Consider the following 22,632-nt stretch of genomic DNA (forward strand, 5'->3'; position numbering starts at 1 on the left):
ACTTTTGTGGGAGTGTTGATGCAAGAATATTCACATTCAATGCACTGATAGGGCTAAGTGCTGCCTTTTGTGAGGCAAAAATGGACAGTTGTTCAGTGGACTTCAGAGGAAAAACCTGCCTTTCCTTTGCTAATCCCTGCTCTGCCAGAAATACTGAGCAGGTACCTGGAGAAACATCCCGCCATGCAGGAGGACACCCAGGACACCTACTGGCCTCACAGCACCTACACAGAAGCTCTGGCAAATCCAGTCCGGTCCTCCCCAGATGTCAGCCTCTTCCCCAGTGACTATAAATAATATTTTGTATAGAGAAGCTGGAAGAAGAAAACATTTGTTCATGGTCTGGTGTGGGCTGGGCATACTGTTTTAAACCTCTGATGAAGATGAATTTACAGTGATATGTATGCTCTGGAATTGCAGTGGCTGAGGTGCAAGCCTTTTATTGCTGGCACTGCTGTGAGAGAACTAATCTGCAAAACAGAGCATCCTAAGCCGCAGCAGCTCTTCGCCTCAGGGAATGAGTCTGGGTGCTTAGATTGCACTGGTTTCTATTAATTGCCTACTTAACTCCAAAAGAGCTGGACATGGCTATTTTGTTTAAACTTATGACTTAAAATAGAATAAAATATAGGTTATAGCAAGAGTTGCCTAAAAACTCATTAGACTCCATTTCTCTGTGTTGTAGTGTGATGAGAGAATGCAACGATGGCAGATATGGAGCCACATGTATAAAAGAGCCTCTCTTGAACATTCCCTTTGCCCAACATTCTGGCCTTATATTTCACATGAACATCATGGTCTTCGCAGAACAGATCTTCCCCAAAAAGTTCAAGCTTTGTCTTGCATAAGCATAAAACCAAATTGTCTTGCATAAGCATAAAACCAAATTATAACTAACACTTCATAAACTATTAAGCTTACACTGTGTCCTGCTTCATTTTCCTGAAAAGCCAGGAACGCAAATACCCATCTGGACATAAAAAGGGTTTGAAATGGCTACAGGAGAGATTTTCTGGGCAGAGACAGGCTCCTTATTCATGGTCGGTGAATTTTCCTCTTGTATAAGCCCCATAGCTGGGGCCAGCTATAGCAGAAAACAGTTATTAAAATCTGCTTTGTATTTCAGAGAATGCATGATCTTGGTCGGAAGCACTTGGGACTTTCTTTTACTGTGTGCTGCAAAAGCAGCCTGGGATGCAAGTGGACTGTTGAAGCAGAACGCAAGTATTTTCTCTGTTTCTGATTTATTGGTTGTTGCATGGCAATTAGTAGATCCCATTTTGCCTTATGATTTCCAAGTGAAATTCTCCTTGAGTGGAGCCTAATCTGTGCTTGGGTATAATGACCTGTGCAAACACAGGCAGAATTTCGTGCTGCAAAAAAGAGCCTCCCATGAGCTGTTAAGAGATGCAGTTGTTGAAAACAAACACTGGAAGTAATTTTTAAGTGCTCAAAGATGCATTATTCAAACTTTAAAAGCCCTGTTGTGCTACGATGTGGTACAGTCACTCACTGTTGCAGTGCTGTGCGAGAGCACAGAACATTTCACTGCAAAAACCCCATCTCCTGGGCAGAACAGAGGCTCTCCAGTGCACTTGTTTTACGGCAATTTGAGGATTGAGCCCAAGATCAGCATAAGGTCTGTTTAACCTCATTTTTTGCAGGCAGAGACTGAAGTAATATTAGAAGCAGACTGCACTGGCCTGTAGGAGACTCAGTGGTGAGGATTTTTTACCACCGCCTGCCAAAGCCCCTGACAGTCCGACTTTACCCCAACAGGGAGACAGAGGGAGTAGAGGGAGATGTAATGGCAGATGGCAACCCACAAGGAGGCAAGAACTGCATACTGCACTTTGGCACTCGGTGTCAAGGACACCCGTACAGTAACCTAGCTCGCTTATGAACTGGATAGTTTTACAGTTATCCAGTTTATAGCTTATAAACTGGATAGTTTATAAGAGGGGCCACTTCCTCCCCCCGCCCCCCCCCCCCCCCCCCATCTTCAGTCAGATCATTGCAAGGCTTGCTAAAATTAATTAATTAATTAATTAATTGACTTAGCTCTGTGAAGCTGTATTTCTAATGCTGACAAGGCTTAAGAGAACTGATTTTAATATAGCTAAGCCAGACATTGTTGCGTTGTTTCAGGTTTTGATACAGTTTCACGGTGTAGATGAGCTGGGGAACAAATTCCCTTACCAGGTAAAGCTCCAATGAGTTTCTCAGTCGTAACTGTTACCTGGCCTGAATGCCCCAGAAACCTGTAGAAATTCAACACAGGTTTTGCTATGTTTTCTGCATGTCTTCACCTTTAAACAAAAGTGTGTTCAATGGAGATAGACAACAGGTAAAGGGAAAAGAAATTTGATTTTCTCATACTCTTCTGAAAAATGGTTCTCCTGCCTGCTTCTATCCCTTAAAATTAACTCGCTATCTAAATGGATCTTGTCTAAATTAATTGTGCTGTCTCTGTGTAGTGTTTCCCCAAGGAACGCACTGAAATACTGTTATGTCTTTGCCTGTTCTTGGCTGATTGAGATATTAATTAATTATATGAATAAGCCTAGGAAAATAAAAGTAGGTTTCTGTCTTAATTCATGTAAGTAATGGGGGCTAATGCATCATATGTGGAGCTTGCCAGTGGTCACTGTGCTGTGTGACCTGGTCCACTGCTCCGTAGTGCCCTAGCTGGTGGGGGCAGATGCAGAGAAGAAACTGAGCTGCACAGGGCGGTGAGGCACGTGCATGGTGGGACACCACAGCTGGCTCCTGGCGAGTGCTGCACAGGGACCACTGCTGTGGTGGGCACACGTACCCTCTCAGGTCCTGGCCGCAGCGCCACCCTCTTCGTGCAGTGCTGCTCTGGAGTTAGTTCAGCCTAGCTTTGCAGGAGTCAGTTAGACCAGGCTTAGTGAAGTATATGTTGCTACCTCGCTTTCTGCTGAGAGCTCACTCACTAGGTGATCATTTGGGGACGTCTACCCTGCCCTGCCTGATGTAGCTATGTCCCACACATACCAGAGCCCAGCAGAGAGCCTTTGGACAAGCGGGGAGCCTCAGAGTCTGAGACGATGCTTTTTTGTAACTCCTGGATAAACAGGACCCCTTTTCTGATCCAGCAAATGGAACTGTGAATGCTCTGCAGTGCTAACATGTTCTTTATGGTTGAGATGGACACGACAGCTTTGTTTTGCTTTTAGCTACGGACTTCCTTGTTGACAAAAACACCTGAATCACATTAGCTTAACTTGGCTCTAAGCTGAGGGAAAAGTAAATGTACATTTTCTTTGCTACTAGCTTACTTAGAAAATTATATAACTACATATAAAATCATAAATATTTAGCTGGAACAAGAAATGAGTACTTAGTATTGTTTAAGAATGCTAAAATTGCAGACTTAATAGTTGCAATGGCTATTTTACGCTGCTCACCAGTGAACACTTTATGCTCCTGCAATGTGCCTATTTCCTGTGTGCCTATTGAGGAAAAAAAAACCCCACATTTAAACGTTTGAAAAACAGAACTCACTTTGTAATTTAGCTATGACCAGTAACATTTACATTTCAAAACTCCAACCTGATTTGAAAATAACCATATTCCAGGAAAGTAGGTGTTAAAATTGCTTCTGTGTTCGGTCCAAAACTGTCTCTCTCTGTATGCTCTACAAGCTTGTGTAATTCATATTCAGATGAATACACTGAGAAGTGTTCAGGTTTTTGCTTCCCACAACATCAGAAATTCTTTCAGATACAGCTGGTATTCACCAAGTCCCTCAGTCTCTCATCACAGGGTTGGTGGGGCCCAGAGCCCACGGGAGGGAAGCAGCACTGTTTGTAACACCTGATGTCTCAGAAATGCTCAGGCTTTGCTCTTAGGTCCCCTGGATTAAATGCAAAGCAACTCATTGACTTTGATGCTGCTGCCTTGCATTGCCCCTGAATGACTGAGAGCATGACTTGGTTCTGTGTAACCATCACCTTGCTGATTTTGCACAATCATTTTGCTTGAAACAATGAATAATGCCTGGGTAGTGTAAATTCCCCAGGGGCTGTGGCAGATGCTATCAAATGCCAGTGACATTGAGGCATCTGGGAAATTCTTTTCTTTCCACACTTTGTGCTTCAAGAACTTCGACACTTGATTGCAAAAGAGTTTGTGTTAAGAGACTGCTAATTCCAGAAGATGCACAGATAGCACCGAAGTTTTCTCAGACAATTAATAATAAAGACTGAAGAGACTGGTGAACAGGAATGATATTCTCTTGTCTGTAGTCTACACAAGGAAAAAACAGATTTGACTTAGCATAGCACTCAATATCTATTTTTCATATGCCATCTGTTGACCGTGGCAGGGAGATCCTACTTTTGAACCAGATACCCCACAACCCACAAGCAGCTCTTATTTTTGTGAAGAGCAAAAACATATTCAAGCCCTGACAACACTGAAACTTTGCTTAGGAGTGCTGTAATTAGAGCTTGCGTCTCTTTACTTTGAGCTTCAAATCTGCTTAGCAAACCTGGAGGCTTGGCTCTAAAACCAACATTCGTGTTAAGATGCTGTGCTAGTTACACTCTAGATTTGTCAAAACAATCTAACCAACTCTGATAGGAAACCAGAAACAAGAAGGAAAAATTTGGCCAAATTCCTATATCCAAATATTTTTACAGCATGAGAAATTAAACTAATAATGCCTCTGTCTGGTTAACAGCTGTCAAAGGATGAAAAATAAGCTACTGGGAATGTAGTCAATCACTCACTCCTTTTAATGTGGTGTGAAATCCATAAAGGCATTTATACTGAATCTTAATGTGTTTTATGGAAAAATCACTGGTAGCTGTGTTGAAGAGATGCCAATTTTTAACAGGCAGCGTCTGGTGCTTTCCAGGCCACTCTACGCATGTGTGTTCTGTAGAGAAAGATGAGTTTGCACTCTCTTTGCCTCCAGGAATGCATGTTTGGTAACATTCCCTCTCTTCCCCCTCTGCTTGAGGTGGGTCACCAGGACATACTTCATTCACAAAAACACATCCAAGCTTCATCCAATTCCTCTCCGTCGGTGACTGTAGTTTTCACCTGCATGCAGCACGACGGCTCCTCTCCTGGCACAGCGCACAGGCTGCAGTCCTGCAGACACAGAGGCACCCGGGAGACAACCATGACAAGTCCCACTGATTTCACGGGACTGTTCTTCTAAGACAGAGAAGCAGGTGTATCCCCATTTGCACGACTGTGGCCCTAAGTTGTGTGCTGTACTCTTTAACCGATGGGTGATGCTAACACTTCCCTGCATAACACAATGAGACATTAAAGTGTGTGAAGAGCTGGGTGCTGAACCACACACAGAACAGCCTATATATAGCCATAGATAGCAGCTTTTTTAATCAGGATGACAATTTTTGTGACCGATAGCACTGGGAAATGAATTGCTCAGTGACTGTGCACAGAGAATGCGTGGCTCAGGTTGTTGAAGGATTTGTGTTTCCCTGTGGCCCTGTTCTTCACTGGGGTTTGTTGGATGGATACAGCTGGATACGGCTGGATACAGCTGTGATGGTCACGGTCTGTGGCATCTTCCTCATCCTGCCCCAGAGGAGATATACTGTATCAGGTGGTGCTAATGTACAGGCTAAAGCTCCCTTTGGTCACCCTCCTCCTCTGGCTCAGCAGACCTACGGCAGATTTTACTCTGGTGAGTCCTGGGTGACTGCAGGGAAGCTTGTCCTGCCCCAATCACTCACACATGAAAGGAGAGCCAGCCCCAAGGGTTTTGGCCGTTGTTTAAGACGAAGGCACCAAGTGAAATGTAACTCATGGCACTCCCTTCTTCACATCTCCACCAGTTCATCCAAATGTAAAAATCAGGCTAGCCTTTAAGGGCCAGTCTCAATGGCAGTTTTACACTATATAAATCTGCAGTCCTAGGGACCTGAGTAGGTGACAGCTCATTTCCCATAAACTCATGGCCACTTGAACTCACTCCCCTTTCTCAGGACACAGACTCATTTTGTGGTCTGAGGCTCACCTGGTATGCTCGATCCAGGTGATGTTTTCAATTAATTTTACAGAGAGACAGGAACAGAAACAAGGCAGTGGCCCAGCAATAAACTGGCATGAGAACAGTAAAAAAAAAAAAAAAAAGAAAAAAGAAAAAAACTGAATAAAGTCTTGCTGTTTTCTTTTGGTTACCTTTATCTAGTGATCTGTAGAGGTGAGCAGTTACTATTCCTCGAATCCATAATTCACTCTGTTTCATAATGTATCTTTCACACGTGAGTTAAGGCTCTGGTCCACACTTTCTCATAGCTCTGCAGCACAAATTACACAAATTGAGACAATAGAAATGCTTAGCGGTAGGATCACACTCAGAATATCTTCCTGATATCTTGTCACATTGAATTCTCCATTCCAAACTGGGAAGGGCATGGGCACAGTCATAACAGGTCAGTCCAAAATAGAAAGTATGTGCCTCAGGATGGCTCAGGGCTAACACTGGTGCTGTGGTTCCTGTCCACCCTGATGCCATCACTATAATAAAAGCTGTGGCTTCAGCTGAGTTCCTTCCACACCTTAGTTCAGTGTGCAAAAACTATCCAGCAGAACCAGACTGGGGATGAAATGACCAGGGCTGAACAAGCATGATGGTTAACTCCATTCGAAAAGAAGGTCACCTGTAAGACAAATACACATTATACCACTGCTGCAGCCTGCTAAGCTACTGAACAAACAGGAGCATTGGACTTCCAGTCCCCTTGCTCTCAGAAACGTTAAGTATTACTGAATTGTTTCTGAATTTATGTACTGCGTAACATGCAACTACTACAAAATGTATTATACCAAACCAACATTCATGATTTCTTTGCTCTATTCACTAATTTACCTCTTTTAACTTAGATCATCTCCCAGCCTCCAGAAATTGCATCTTACAATAACACTGTGTATTAGTGACATGCAAAATTTAGGGGCTTTCCTAATACAACCCCTGCATTCCAGTGTGCTGCTCTTTTATTCAACTAAGCACATTATGGACTTGTGCTTCTCCCACTCACATCGGAAAAGATACATCATTTGCTTCACTAAGAAAACACCTCATGAAATGATAGTTTTCCTACTGGATGACAAGTTCCCTCAGCTTCCACTGAATTCAGTAGTGATGGGGGATCTTTATGAGACTAAACCTGAATTCTCAGCTAAGTGAAGCATTTGGGATTTATTTAAGTCCCATTGAAAGCAGTGGGACATAAATATAATTTTAAACAAGCATTTAAGTACTTTGCCAAATGCAGCTAGACTGCTGAACATAGGTCTCAACAAGAAACTGTTTTCTATTTCTTACCATGATAACATATTCTGACACACTGTTATGGTACCAAGTCAGTCGTATCTTCTTTAACACGTTACAACCAAGAGAGAAGTCAGCCTGCTGTACTGAAATTCATGAATAAGAATAAACTTTGAGTGGTATTTCTGAAAATCAGCTACACCCATTTTAAAATTACAAGTGCAATGCCCTTATTTCCCAAGAAGTCTTTTGCCTGTACATTTCCAAGGGAGGTCAAACTAGGAGTTAGGGAGCCAGTGAAGAGACTGGGTGCACAGGCTTCCAGACAGATGTTTTGCCCATGTGTGGAGAAGGCAATATTACACTCAAGGAGGTGCCCGTTAGGAGGTGCCCAGGGGTGCGAGCATGCCTAACGAGCACAAGGGCACTCCTACCAGATAATCTCCTAAAGACTGCTGTGGCATTGACCAGAAGGTTTATACAGCCAAGTGTATCTTCCCCCAAATACGCCCTTTAAATTTTTGGTTTGAATTATTATTTTTAGTGTTTGGTTTCTCTTTCATTTAACTTGAATCTTTGTATCCATTCTAGCATTACAGCTAGAGTACTGAACATTTCCTTGTTGTTTCTGCAGTTACCTTTATCTTCCCAGCTTTGATTAATCTTTGGAATTTATCTAAACTATTCCTTGGAGTGTTGGTGGTAATAAATCATTGCCTAGTTGCTAGTTTCCCCCCTCAAATTCAGATACTAAAGCAGCAGGTGTTCTAGAAATGACTGTGAATACTTGTGATGGTTATGTATATATGGAATTGTTCATTCCAGTGCTCAGCAGCGTAAGCTTATCACATGTAGGACAATGAAATCGGTTTATTCAGCTCCTGAGACACGGGAGAGCCTGTATGCAGACACCTAGACTGGCAAGGGCTTCCAAACTCACAAGCCTTCAAAAGTCCTGTAAGGAGAAAGCTTTATAAAGAGGGAGGAACCAGCAGCAAACCCACCTATGCGCATTAGGGATGCAATACCATTCCACTACGAACTCTGGTTGATCTCCTTTATCAGACCACTGAGAATAATATCCCCAATATGAATTCTTGCTTCCCACTGCCTCTGTGTGGGTTCACAGCAAGGATACAACCCCTCTTCCCGTGCCCCCTCCATCCCTCAGGTGCTCCTGCTGCCTCAGGCCGCTCAGCGCTGCAGCTTTGTGGAGGTACCCATTGGATCTTAACCCAAGTCCCCTCATCTCTGCTTCTGCCACCATCTCCCTTCGCCACCAAGCCTGGCAGGAGGACAAAGGGGAGCAGAACCACCCCCCCTCCCCAGCCCCGGCCGGCCCCGGCGGGCTGCGCAGGCTGCGGAGCGGGAGGGATGCGCAGGGCAGGGGGCCCTTCGCTGGTGCTTTGCCCTTTTTGCCAGGAGAGGGAGCAGGTACCTGCACATCCCCTGGAGCTGTTCAACCTCTCGACAGCCTCGCAAAGCTCCAGCTTTTCCTAACTGCGGGGTCGGACGCGTGTTAGCGAGAGACTTTCTCACGCGGGCACACAAGTGGCTTTTAAGCAGCTCTCCAGTGGCTGTGCGCTTTTGCGCCTGTGAGCCATTAGACACAGTCCTGCCACCCTTACTCGTAATCCCGAGTTGCACAAAGAATTTCCCTGGAACCTGGGTGTTCCCTTTTCAAAAAAGAATTCCTGAAATTAAAGAAGACAGGGATCGGCTGTCCGGAGTATGTGAAGGAGAAGTGTTACACATCTTTAGTTTCAGCAAGCGGAAGGTAATGCACACAATTCAGGAATGAAAGGCGAAAAGAGAAATGGGAATGTGTTTGAAAGATCATGGAAAAACAGCACCTGCAAGAGGAAATAAGATTTTTCAAGAAAAATGTGAGGACAGCTGGGTTCAAGTAACAATGCAGCAACAAATACCTGTGCTGCTGTCTGCAGTAGCAAATGCTATGTTGTACAACCCCAATTAAACACAGCTTTACACAATGCACATTATATTATTCTCTTTTGTGATGTGAGGGATATAAAGCTTTTCTTGTTCTAGATTCTAATTAAAATAAAATTGCACAGAACACACAATCCCTGAAAGGGAAGCTGTTGTGGCTGGCAGTGCTCACACACGTTCAGGTAGGACAGCGGTCACCCTGGTCAAGTAATGCTTTATCACACACTGCAAAGTAATATTGTGAAAGACACTAAAGATCATATGAACTTAGACCACTCCATGAGCCCATGACAACTGCACTTCATTGTTACCTGCCCTGGGGAGTAAGATGTCTCTGCATTGCCTATGTGCCATGTAAAAGCATCCAGTCTGTGTTTACATGGTTACCATTTCTTTTACATTCATAATCAATTCAAAATGCTGGAAGATGCTCGTGTTATTACACGTCTTTTATATCTTGTGACAAAGACAATTTCATCCGCATGTATTACAGGGCAGACTACGCCTCGGAGTCCAAAGAGGAGGCAGCTCTGCTTCCAGAGCTTTTGTGCTATTGGTAAGTTCATGCCAACACCCAGAAACTGCAGGAGCAGCTCCAGCACTGCTAAATGGCCACCCTTGCCCAGGAGTGTTGCATTCTCTAAAAAACAGCTGTTTTCCACAGCAAGCCATGAGGCAGAACTGCCTGATGCCCCAGGCCACCTCAGGAAACTAGACAGCACTGCAAGGGTAGGGAAACAAAGAGGCTTCCGCCTCTACGCCACCATTTCCTATCAATATAATGCCAGTTCTTCCACAGGTCTTTGGTTACACTTCTGTATCTGGATCTCCATCTTCAGAAACCTTGGCTGTGCAAGATCCGCCAGGCCTAGGGACTGTGAGGACGTCTGCACAGCTTTTTCCAGGATGATGTGCTCTGAGACCAATAGAAATAATATTGTAGGTGCCATGCCTGTAGAAATAAAAAGAATCTGAAGATGTGCCCTCAGTCAGTCCCAATGCTTAGAAACCGGAGATAAACAGAAAGTAAAGTGGCTGCTACTGAAATAGATGATATAATGGTTGTTTGAGGGAAGGCTTTGGATTTTCTTCTTCAAAAAGTTAAAATGAAACAGAGTTCAGGTGGTGGTCCTCACTCTGCCATTTCTGCCTGCATCTGCATCCTGTGCCCATCTGCCTGACTTCCCAGTTTCACAGAAAGTCATGCCCAGGGATGGGAGAAGACAGCCCCTTGTAAGCACCAGCCACTCTTTCCCAGCAGACAGGAGAGAAAGCTCCCCACACCAATTCCCACCTCCTCCGTGCAGTGCCCTTCTCCTTCATGGAAGACAGGGTGGCAAGGGCAGTGGCTGCAAATGTCTTTCCTAAACCCAGAAGTTGGCCTAATTTCCTGGTTTAATTCCTAATTTCCTGGAAAGGAAAATTGAAGCTGGGTATTAAAGTGTCAGCCAGCAAATGGTTACATGGTGCCCTAACTCCAAGGATGCAGCTGGGTGAGAGCAGAACCTGTTTATAAACTGCAGTGACTCTGCTGCCTGGACATGACTTCATGCCTGAAGAACTTCTGTAACCTTTTTCAGCCAATGCTTTTCTTTTCCTCTTACATTAATGTCACATAAGGACATACACTACATTATATGAATGTCAGAGATAACCGCCCAGCAATTGTGCTTTCCTTTTACTTCCTTTCTCCCTCAAAAGCAAGTTCTTCCTTTTTGCTGCATGTGAACAAAAATGGGATCTGATGACGAAAATCTAATCCCCAAGCAAGTCTTTCTTTACCAGTAAAATTTTCAGAGGAGATGATAAGCAGACATACAAGTGTAGCTCTTTGCTGTGATGATCACAGAGCAGTATAATGAAGATTAAACATCACTTTATCAAACTGTATCCATTTTTTTAAGCACCTTGATTAAACAACAGCTTAAATTCTGTAGAAGTGGCCAAGTCAGAGATGTGCCACAGCGACGTGCTGGTGTCTTCTCTTCCCTGAGAGTCCCTGCCTTCTCCTTGCTTCACCTGTGTCTGTGGCTGCCCAGCCCTGTTGCATTGCATTACAGGTGTTCCAGCTCGCCACCCCACTCCCCCACCCCCAGCCTCTCTGCTGTCTTTATTTCACATTGTGGGCATCCTCCTGGGGTGAGGAAGGCTCCAGCCACACTCCCACATCCCAGCAGAGACTCGCTGCAGCCAGGGCACTCAGCAGTTAGCCCCCCACCCCAAAGAGTGTTTTGCAAAAACAAGTATGTATGGGAGCTACAAGCTAAAAAACTACCCTGGTTTAAGAAGACGGGTTGATTCCCAAGCTCAAAATTCCCAGTCCATAAAATCTTCAAAAGGCCATTTCAGCTCATTCTTACAAATAGCCTTACTGGGTGTGAAACACACAATTCTCCAGGTTTCCCTGTAAACGGCTTGGCTGGTAAGCACTGTCTTAAGACCCAAGTTTTCAGTCCCTCAGCATTTATTTACCACCACCGTGAACAGCGAAGCATGTGCTTAAGCCTGTTGTTGGGATAAAGCCCCAAGGAGCTGGGCTATGGCATGAGCACGCACACACAGATGGCCAGTGCCTGACCTAGAATAGCCATTACACCGGATCAGGTGTGGGCAAAAAAACCCCAAATGCCCTTTTGTGTAGCACCAGTAAGACTGAGTAACATTCACATACAGGTTGACTGCAGGTGCCTTTTTTTTTCTGGAGGCCTCAGTCACTAAGGGAGCAGAAAGGCTCTCGCTGTGCCTGCCTCTTGCTGCTGTCCCTCCCTGAGCATCTGCTGTGACCCCGTCACGGCAGGGAGCAGGGGAAAGCCTGAGTGGTTCTCCCTGTGCTCTTCCCACCAAAACCCATGGGATACCTTCTTGAAACAAATATCTTTCTACTAGTTGTGGCATATTTCAGTCTGCTCGCTCCTGCTTTGCTCTGAAATAACTTCTCCAGCAAATGCTCACCTTAAAAGTACTTGGAGATTTGCCTGAGTGAGAATGGACTAAAAAAAAAGCATATTTTGGCCCTCATTTTTTACATCTAACAGATCATTTAGCTAATTCATATGTCTGTCTGTCTCTCTGATCACATACTACAACTGGACGCTTGAAAATAGAAGAGCATAAGGTGCACTGAGGGATACCTAGGCCTCCTGATATGGCCATTTTCAAGATAATATTAGGAGACACTAGGAGCCATAATCATTGACTACCTGGTAGTGATGTCAGACCTTCTGTTCTCTTGGGTTAATGTATGATTTAATCACCACAAATGGAGGTCTTCAGTATGCCCTTTTATTTGGATTAAGTTTTGGTTACATTTTGACATCCATAAAGACTTTAAAAAAAAAAAAAAGTGATCTATATGCATAATATGGCAATTGTGATGACTTGAAATTGAGAAAGATACTGACAACTATATGTAGTGAAAATGGCTGATGTTGACCACCTGATAGCATTGCACATTTCACTGATTAACAGCACTAGTTAATAAAACTCCTGCTGACTTTAATCTTACCTATGCCTTATCTTAAGATACAGAGAGTAAGTAAAAATGAAATGTATGATGTTTTATATCGCAAATGTAACACAGCTGGCTGGCATTTTTGACATGATATATGTGGAGTCACATCACAAAGCAGCCAAAATCAACACAAAGCCCAGGGTTGCATACACTGCAGACAAACAGTTAACCATCACTTTATGTTGTGACTCCAAAACCCCTGAAAATTGCTATATTTTATCCTACAGTTTCCTTTCTTTAGCCCACCCTTAAAGTACACTCTACTAAATGGGCACTGACTTCTCTTATTAGTGGCACTCCAGAAAACAACAGGAAAGTTAAACTGTGCCGGTTTGCCTTGCTTTACTGCTATTTTTATTTATATCATAATGTGGTTTGCACTTGCAGAACTGGCAGCGCTGCAGCTCTGCAGCCAGCGTGCCTGCCCAGCCTTGGCCCCGCAAGCTGCCTTACTCCTGACCTGCCAGACCCCCTGTCACAGGCTGAGAAGGCAACTCACTCCGGCCTGTCTTTGCTACTTTGGCTAATTGTGGTATAGATAGTTGTCAGCAGGACTTAAAGCAAAAGCATCAACTCATTTTCCTAGGTTAGTGATTTACAGACGGGTAACAAGTTATGGTCACTTTTGACAAGGATCAGAGGTGAAGCAGTGACCCGGAGTCAGAAGATAATGCATCCTATTACCAATCCACATCTGACCACTGCCTTGCAAGCCTTCCCTCACACTCACTAGGGGAAAGCAGATGTCTTATTAGCTGCCATCCTTAAGTGGCTTTTGTCATCACATCAACCTTGAAATAACACAGAGCAAGGGGGTAAAACAATGGCCAAAAATATGCTGCTAGACATTTTAAATAGAGCAAGGAAAGGCACTGGTGTTTAGAAAATGCAAAATGCGTAAATGCACAGAAGTAATTTTTCTAGCTTTGTGGACAATGAGGGAGTATGACTTGCATCCAGTTATCACAGATTACTGTGATACTTAAAATGGGAGGTGCTTCCACTAAGGACAGACTAAAGAAAGCAAGCTGCAGAAAAATTTGTGGTAATGCTCAACACCCATACATTCATAAAATGTGTAGTCAGACTTTAACCTACCCTCTCTCCCAACATCTAATTTAATTGATGTTTTAGAAACGTGGACGCCCATGCAGATTTCTCACTTGGCTGCTTGAAAGATATTCTCCCTATCACTGAAAATCACTCTTTGAAACCAAGGGATAAATTTACTGGGGCTGAGATAAAACCTTTGATCCCTCTTTTCTGCACACAGGAAGGAAGGCAGGTGAAGCAGAAGCTGGCACCAAGCTAATCTCAGGCTCTCCTGGTGCCATGTGTATTTCAAAGCTGAGGAGGAGCAACCCAGCTCATGGCAGAGAGGCCAGGGCACAGCAAGGGCTGGTGCCTCCGTGATGAGGGCAACCACAGCATGAGCCGTGCCCTCAGCAGTGGGGCACAGGCCCCCAGGGTCTGGCCATGGCAGGCAGAGCCGGGTCCATTGATGGCCCCAGGCAAGGCAAGCGGTGAGCCAGCGCTGGAGTCCAGCTAGGGAGCCTCAGCACCTGGTCTGGCATTTGCCTGATTTTTTCACCCACAGAACATGTCATGTCCATGCTGTTGTGTATGAAAGAAAAGGTTCACGGTTTTTGGGCCAGTTGTTCCTCTGGCTTCAGAAAGGCTGATGGCCGTGCATGCTCTTGGAGAAAAAGCTATCAGCAAAGAAGGAAATCAGTGGTGGGGCTGCTATGGGATCAGACTTAATGCTGCCCTTGTTCTGCTCTAGTGGCAGAAGTGCAAGGCAGGAGGTAAAGCAACACACTGCTGACACCAGACTGGGAAACATTGCCAACAAAGCAAGGGTTGGAATAATATGTGAAGGCGTAATGCATGAGCATGAGGACCAGTGGGGTAGAAATGGAAATCTATCTAACAGCAAAGTAATAGTCTCAGTGTTTCAGGATTAATCATGGAAATTTCTTTGAGTTCATCAGCTGTGAATGACAAAGGAGGAGTAAGTCTGTGTTTTATTAGTCACAAGGTGACAATGAGCCACTGAGATGTGTTGGCTGTGAAAAAGAAAAAAGGTGACCACAAAATCTATTAGGCAAGGTACTACCTACAGAGAGCAAGACTTATTAATGCTATCACAGAAGTCTCTGGAGGGATCTCATCCCTGCTGCTTTAAACCAGTAGCTCTTTGTCAGGAAAGACATGGCCAGCCTGGAGCAGAGGCAAAGGTGATGTCTGGGGACAGTCACTCTCCTATGAGGGAATACGCACAAGATTAATTATCTCAGCAAAAGGCTGTAGAGCTTATATGATTGTTCTTCATAAGTAATTCAGAAGAATTAGTAGCAGAAAGGGAAAAGGGCTATTTAAGTTAAGCTAAAGGGCAGCTTTGGCGCAAGAACAAGTGGTGTGAGAGGCTGTGGGGATCCCACCGTGCCAGCAAGGCAGTTGAAGAAAGCGAGAAACACCATTAACCTTCCTGGCCGTCCTTGGCTGTGGGCTGAGTACACTGGCTCAGCGGCAGGGGACTTGGTGGGCTTTAGAAGGGACTGAGGTTAATGACGCATTCGTTGGAGGAGAGAGATCAGTTCTGGGTAGCTAGGGGCTTTGAACTGGGGCAATTGGTGGATGATACAAGGTGATGTTTGCTTTTCTAATAGGATATAGCTATTTTGAGATGCTGAGGAGTTTAGGATAATGAAAAGGGCAAAACTCAGCTTGGTCTGTACTCAAAAATAAGGTTATAAAGCTGAAACAGGCATTTGCAGTAAGCATGAAATCTCCTTGTCTGGGTCTGGGCTGTTCGACCCATGTGCCTTGTGAATGAATGCTGGTGAGGGAACTACAAATGACAAAATGGGTGTATATATGTTGAGAGCAAAGAAGAAAAGTTCTTCATCCACATTTTCAAGTTTAAAGTTACTATAACCAAAGTACAGTTCAGCTATTGGTAACTTCAGGCATATACGGGCTTGAATTCTTCCATGTTCCCTGTCAGAAACTACTACTTCACTGCAACAGCGGAAGCTCTGTTTTACAGTAGCATAGAGGAAAACATACAGTCTGCAAATCTGCATGCTATCTACACTTCCAGTGTGTACATTTCCAGCCTCCAGAAGAGCCATTCCCTTTCCTTCTTACACCCTCGAAGTCAACGAAGAAGACTTCATTAGCACGAAGCTGGGGTGTGTTTGTGGTGGGGAGCCTTGCACCTGTCCAAGCTGTGGTCATCTGAAGCAGTGAAATTGTTAAAAGGTGAGCCAGGTGTCCCTGTGCCATTTTTGAGTGATACTGTAATACCTCTTGAATGTCTTTTTAGCTGCTTTCGGAAGTGGCCAGGGCAGTATCTGTACGTACAGAAGTGCCCTCCAGGCATGTGCCATGGAACGAACACCAAATACATTTGTTTTTTGAAGCTCTCCACCACCACACACACAATACCCATCAGGATTATAAGGACTGCTTAGCCAAACCCCCATGCATCTCCCTCCCAGCTTCCAAAAGCCTCTGTGGCAGCAGGAAGCCTGTTCTCCCCATCAACAGCATGGTGCAGTGCAAGGCCGGTTTTCATGTTTGATGTTTGCTGCAGTGGCAGTGTTGTTAAGGTGCAAGGCACAAGCAGACAACTTTTCTCTGTGTTAATACAAAGGGTCTTTCTCCCTCTGACTAGTCTGGGAAAGTGCACGTCCACTCACTGACTTTATCTGCTGCCCCCTGCGATAGCTGCATTGTGGTTCATATGACTCCCTGCGGGAAGCAGAGATCCCAAGCAGTAAATGCTACCTCAGGAAAAAACAGGCAAACCAAATATTTCCTGGTAACTGCCCACTCCCCCACCACCCGACCCCCCACCTTGTCACACATTCATTTTTACAACAGAAAATCAAAAGTCAAAGAGCAAAGCCTACTGTAAAACTTTGTTGCGTTACATCACGGGAAGGTAGTAACTACCCTGGCATCCCTGGGTGCCTTCTGAAAGCAAATACTTGGTCTTGTTTGACACTACTAGCCTGAGTGTAAGGTGTCAGTATTGAAGATTAGCTCGGTGTGTTGACACAGAAGATGTCCTAACATAGGAAGACAGGGTAGGAGAGTGACAGCAGGTGATCAAGGACAATCCGCCCTAGTGAATGAGCATTAACGGCTGATGGAGAGGCATGAACTTGGTAGGGGCGGGGGAGGAAGGAGTTTGAAGAAACACTGATTGAGGTCAAGAAGATTTCCCTTTTAAAAGGAGAGACAGAGGAACATTAAACAGGTAATGACAAAGTAAATGGAGGAAAGCTGCTGCACAGTAAGCTGCATGAAAATCAGGAGAGGTTATACATGTGTTCGCTAGCTATTTGCATTGATCAGCCCAGGGACTTGGATCAGGATGGTATCTGAGCACATAACAACAAAAGAGATTTCCCAGGTGATTGTAGGCATGATCCAAAATGAACTACCTGCAGCTCTGTGGCCATGCTGCAATGCAATACTGCAGTATGCCAAGTAAAATACCCAGGAGTTCAAAGGCATACTCTGGACCCTCTCCACATCTATTCCCTGGGAAGCTGAAGGAAAGCATTTAAAGTGAATAATCATGTGAAAACCAAGGTCTGCACAGCTCTCCTTCTCGGGGGCAAATAACTTCCACTGAGATCAGTGGGAACTAGTCATAATGGGTCTGAATTTAAATCCTTCGAGTGGGATTCCATAGTCCTTCTACTTGCTTCAGCTATGCTTTGCTCTGTATTTTTTCTGAGTTAATAAAACAAGATCTCTGTTACTTCAGGTCTGGAGAGAAGTGATTCTTTTAGTATAGTGTGTGTGTATATATATATATTATGTATATAAGAGTATTTCTATTAGTGTTAAAAATTGCATCCTTCTTTTAGTGTTAAAAAAACCCCTAAACCTTGTAAACTATACTTCATGAACACTACCTTTTGGACTAGGCAAGACTAAGGCAGACTTGTTAATGCCATTGTTTGTAAAAGAATTGTTCCAGTGCTTCAACGTGAAAGTAGGCTGCCCCAGAATATCTAGCTGCCTCCTCTCATCTGCATCATCTTACTACAGCAGAGCCTGGCAAATTTAATTACCACGCAGTGTTCTGTTTTCTCCCAAAGAGAAGAGGAATTTGTTTGCCTCTTGCCCTGGGCTTTCACATGTTGTTCAGAAAGCTCCTGTGCACCAGCACGGTCTGGGTGAGAGCTCTGTGAACACAGGCCAGCTGCCAGGAAAGCTGCCTCCAGCTCTGCTGCTCTCATTCCCGAGCTGCCAGCCCTGCTCTTCCAGGGGAGCAGAGCTGTCGGGGGCAGCCGGAGCCGCACCACTCTGCTGCCCTGCTGTAATTACAGCACATCCAGCATGCAGGCTGCTAGGAATACCTTTATTAAATGAGTGCCGCTGACATGGCTTTCCCTGCTGATGTGTAACGCTGCTCTGCTTTAAACCTGAACGTTTCTGAAGCCTCGGCAGTGGCTTAGCTGTATCAATCGCTGTTGCTGTTAGCAGTGCAGGTGGAAGGGTGGGAAAGAGCCTGAAGCTGATCCAGAAGAAGGCCTGCATTGATAGCGCTTTTCCTGTCTATGTGATGTGGGAATTGTCAGGATGCCAACAATTCTGCTCCTTTTGAACATCTTCTAGCAAAAAAGACTTCTGATTTCTGTTCCAGTTGAAATGCTTCCACTGGTTTCTCTCAGTTCCACCTGAAAAACAGGCTTTAGATCAGAGAGTTTGGGCAACTGATTTTCTGGGCATGTTGCTGATCCCTGGGGCTGTGGTTCACCAGTGCAAACCCCAGGAAGGTTCCAGTGGAATGTCAACTGTGAAAGATGAACTTGACCTGAAAATGGATTTCAGCTTCAAGTATGAATATTAAATTTAATTATTTAACTTACTGGACAGAGACCTTGTCTTTGTGATGGTCAAGAACAAGCAGTGCAGAAGGCACTAGCCAGAGCTTTTCGTAACCTCAGAACTGGCCTCAGTCCTTCACCTTCCACCCTTTAGTAGACCCACGTCCAGCTGACGACATCTGCCCGTGGCCCTAAAATGACTGCAGTTATACCAGACACAGTTCAAACAGGGATACCTGTATATTCACAGCAGTGCCTCACATCAGCCAGTGGGTACAGATTAGCGTGAATCCAACAGCGGCCTCACATCTCCTGGAGATTCTCCAGGGTTGAAGACTCCTCATATGATTAGTTAAACACACTTCACAGTTGCTTTGCATTATTACAACACAGAGTACCATGACCAGACTGGAGGATCTGCTCCATATACTTACTATACAGAGCCCCAACCCACAACATTTCTATTCACAGTCCACTATGTAGGACTACGTCTTATTCATAAAATCAGGCTCAAAATACTTCTAGTTAGTACCATTACGATTCAAAGAATATTGCACTGTTTTTTGCACTAATTTAGGGGAAAAAAAAAAAAAAGATTTAATCCAACTAGAAGAAGAATATATCCTGGCTTGAAGAAAGGAATCACTGATAAACTTTTAGCATACAGAAAATCCTGCCAGTTTCTGCTAAGAGTCACCATGCTTCACACAGAAATCACTGCTGAAAATCAGAAGAACAAATTACTTTCCCATGTAGAGGTAATAATTGCATTTCATGATGGGCAGAAAAGCCTGTTAGGACATTTCTGGTTCTGGGAATTTTCAGGCTAAGGAATTAGCAGAGACATAAAATGAAAGCACTTGGGAAGGATAAGAAACTCAAGTTACTTTTACCAATATGCAATGTGATGGACTCAGCAGCCACTTTCATGGAGACTTTTTTTAACTGGGATTAATTCTTTGTGGGTTAAAGCCACTTTCACTGCTCCAGTTTTATCAGTTGGCTTGGAGGGTGAGTATTTTTTTCAGATTCAGAACTTTGCATTTAGATGGCCCAGGGTCAGTGCAGCTACTTCAATCCTGACATCCAGGATAGCAGGCTGAGGCTGTGCTGGATAGCAGGGACATACCGAAGACTGCTCTGTGTCCTACACTATCCCTTCTTGTTACACAGGAAGAAGTTACCCAGGATTTCTTTTCTAACCTGGGACACATGGCTGACCAAGTGAGCACCAAGTCCTTGTCCAAGAAGGTGGCATAGGGCGGCACTGGCTCTCACCTGCACTGAGCGTAGGCCAGGGAGACTACAGTGTAGCTTGTTGCAGGGACCATATTTAACTTACAGTTTTATTGTACAGAACAACAATTATTAGTTGAGTTGTTTCACTGTCCTAAGAGTCTTACAGACCAGGTGCTGAGATTTTTTGTGGGCAGAACTCAAATGGATCCCTTTACCCCCAGGGGTTTACTATGCCAGGCTCCAGTCTTGCCAGCAAACCTAAAAGACAGCCAACCCTATGAAGTCAGTGGGGCAACTTACATATTCACAACTATGGATGAGTGCACATTTGCAGGATCTGGGTCTTCTTTTCCCCCCCATTCTTTCAACTGGCTGGACTACTGGAAGTCTTTATGTATACGGCAGGCTGCTTTCCCTTACACGGTCTAGATGAGACCCCTGAGATAAGCCTGAGTATGGGAGCACAGTGACTTCAAGTCAGCTCTGTGCAAACACAGGGGCTGTTTAGCTTTCCCTGAAGTACTGGGATCCCTGTGCTTTGCCCAAGCTTTGTTGATGACCTTCTTAGGAAGCAGTGCTCTCCTTTAATTTCTGGCCTTTACCAGGGAAACCATTGATCTAACTGGCAGCTCAAATTTATCAGATACTGATCAGATGCATGTATGCTGAAGACAAAGGTCTTTTTCATCAATTGCATTGGTAATTTTACCTGAAATTCAATACACAGACAGTCCCTGAAGGCAAAGATTTTCACTGAGTTTTATCCTGAAGTATAAATAGCCTTTGACTATAATTGTTTTACTAATTTGCAGTCACATCTTTTCCATACGTGTACAAGATTTCTAAGTAAGGGCAGGTTATTAAGATTAGATTCTAGCAATGATTATGCTGCAGGTTACTTTCCTGCTTACAGCATGTAGCTTTCTTTTTCTTCCCCCCTCAAAGGGATTTAATTCTAATAGAGACCCTTTTGTACTGAAACAGTAATTATTCTATTGTCTGGTGCTCACTTATTAATGTTGTTAATTCTCCTCAGGCATATTTTTCTCTTTTTGGTTGGTGCCTTAACACTTAATTCTGTAATTTGCTTGCTGTTTTTTCCAACCTTATTGCAAACTAGAATTTTAATCTCTGAGTTGAAGAATATAAGTTCAACTTCCTGAAAGTAAAAAAATGAGGGATTTTATAGTTTATTTGATATTTAAAGCTAATAAACTCAAGAGACTGGAGAATGCTTATCATCACTTAAAATTAGGCTTTACATTTTCTTTATGGAGTTAGAAGTATTACAGAGACTTACTTGATTTTTCTGGAGCTCTTCACACCACGTGCATTAAAATGCAGCCAAATGTAAGTTACATACCTAGGGCAAAGGAATAGGGGTCATACCTATAGAATTGACAGTCACATCTTAGGAAACAGCAGCATGCAAGGAGATAAGAGGGTCCTAAGAAACAGGCAAAGTAGCAGGAGCTCACAATGCTCTGCCAGTTTGTGAGGAGAAAAAAATTTTACCACTAAATGGGACACTGGGATCACCATTACTGGAATGGCACAGGGGCTGCTCATGCTTTAAAAAAGAAATTGCAGGAAACAAACAAGAGAAACAAGAGAAGTCCAGAACTGAAAAAGACAAAGACAGGGCCTGGATGAATGCTTTGAGGGCTGGAAGAAATGCCTGGCAGTGAGAGACTTCGAGAACTCAGTCTGCTTAGCTTAGCAAAGAGGAGTCGGAGAATGGCCTTCACATCAATGCAAAGTACCTTCATAGAGGAGGAACATAAATCCAAAAGGCTTTAACCTAGCTGAAAAGGCAGGAGAAGGAATACAGCTGACCGAACAAGAGAAGCCAAAGGCAGGCAAATACAAAACCAATCACATTTTTAATGTTGCAGAAAACTAGTTGTTTGAAGAAAGAGCTAAGGGGCATGGTTAATTGTTCATCTCTTTGTGTCTTCAATCTTGTCTACAAGATAAAGTTCAGTTAAACGTCAATAATTTTGTGCAGTACAGCCCCACTGGGTAACAGTTCATGTCCTCTCACATACGTGGGTTACTCTACACAACCACAACACTTCTGGTGTTAAGCTTTATGCTATTACAAGTGAATTGCTGCTTCAGGTGGAAGTGAGTCTCATAGAGTTTGAGGTCTCTTTTTTAATGTACTAGTGGCTCAAGCAGCGATGGCAGGCAAGTTTTTTTCTTGTTCTATGCTTTTTCTGTTTTTCCATTTCCAAAATAATCGATAATGTCACAGTTTCAAGTCTTGATGTTTAAGTCCAGTGTGTTTTGAGATCGTTGGACAAAAGGCTGAAGTATTAACAGGATAAAAGGGTACTTCTGCCTTGGATAAAAGGCTGAAGTATTAAAAATTTCATATGTGCTCTAGTATAAATCTATTTGTATTTCCTATCAGTACATCAGGCAATTATTTTCACCATAGTCATCATCGGAGTGGAGTAAACCATCACTGAAACTTATTCCCTTGCCACTCTGTTCCTAGGGAATACAGTTGTTTCACAAGGTCCTTTTTAAAGAAGTTTATGTAGCATTAATTACCTGCTGCAACTGCTGTGTGAGACCATCTTTCCTCAAAGAACAGTGACTATGAGATCTCTCATCTGTGAATTGCCACAGCAGAGACTTGAGGTGCTCTAGAAGTGTAATCCATGCCAGATTTGCTACTGAACTATTCTTGGCTGCCTACTTCGTTCTCAAACGCTAGTCTCATTTGAGTCCTAGCTAACTGAAGAGCCAAGAGCTATGAAGTTATTTTTCTGTTTCACTTTGACAATTTG

Source organism: Falco peregrinus, chromosome 3 (genome assembly GCF_023634155.1).
Source record: "Falco peregrinus isolate bFalPer1 chromosome 3, bFalPer1.pri, whole genome shotgun sequence".
Lineage (NCBI taxonomy): Eukaryota > Metazoa > Chordata > Aves > Falconiformes > Falconidae > Falco > Falco peregrinus.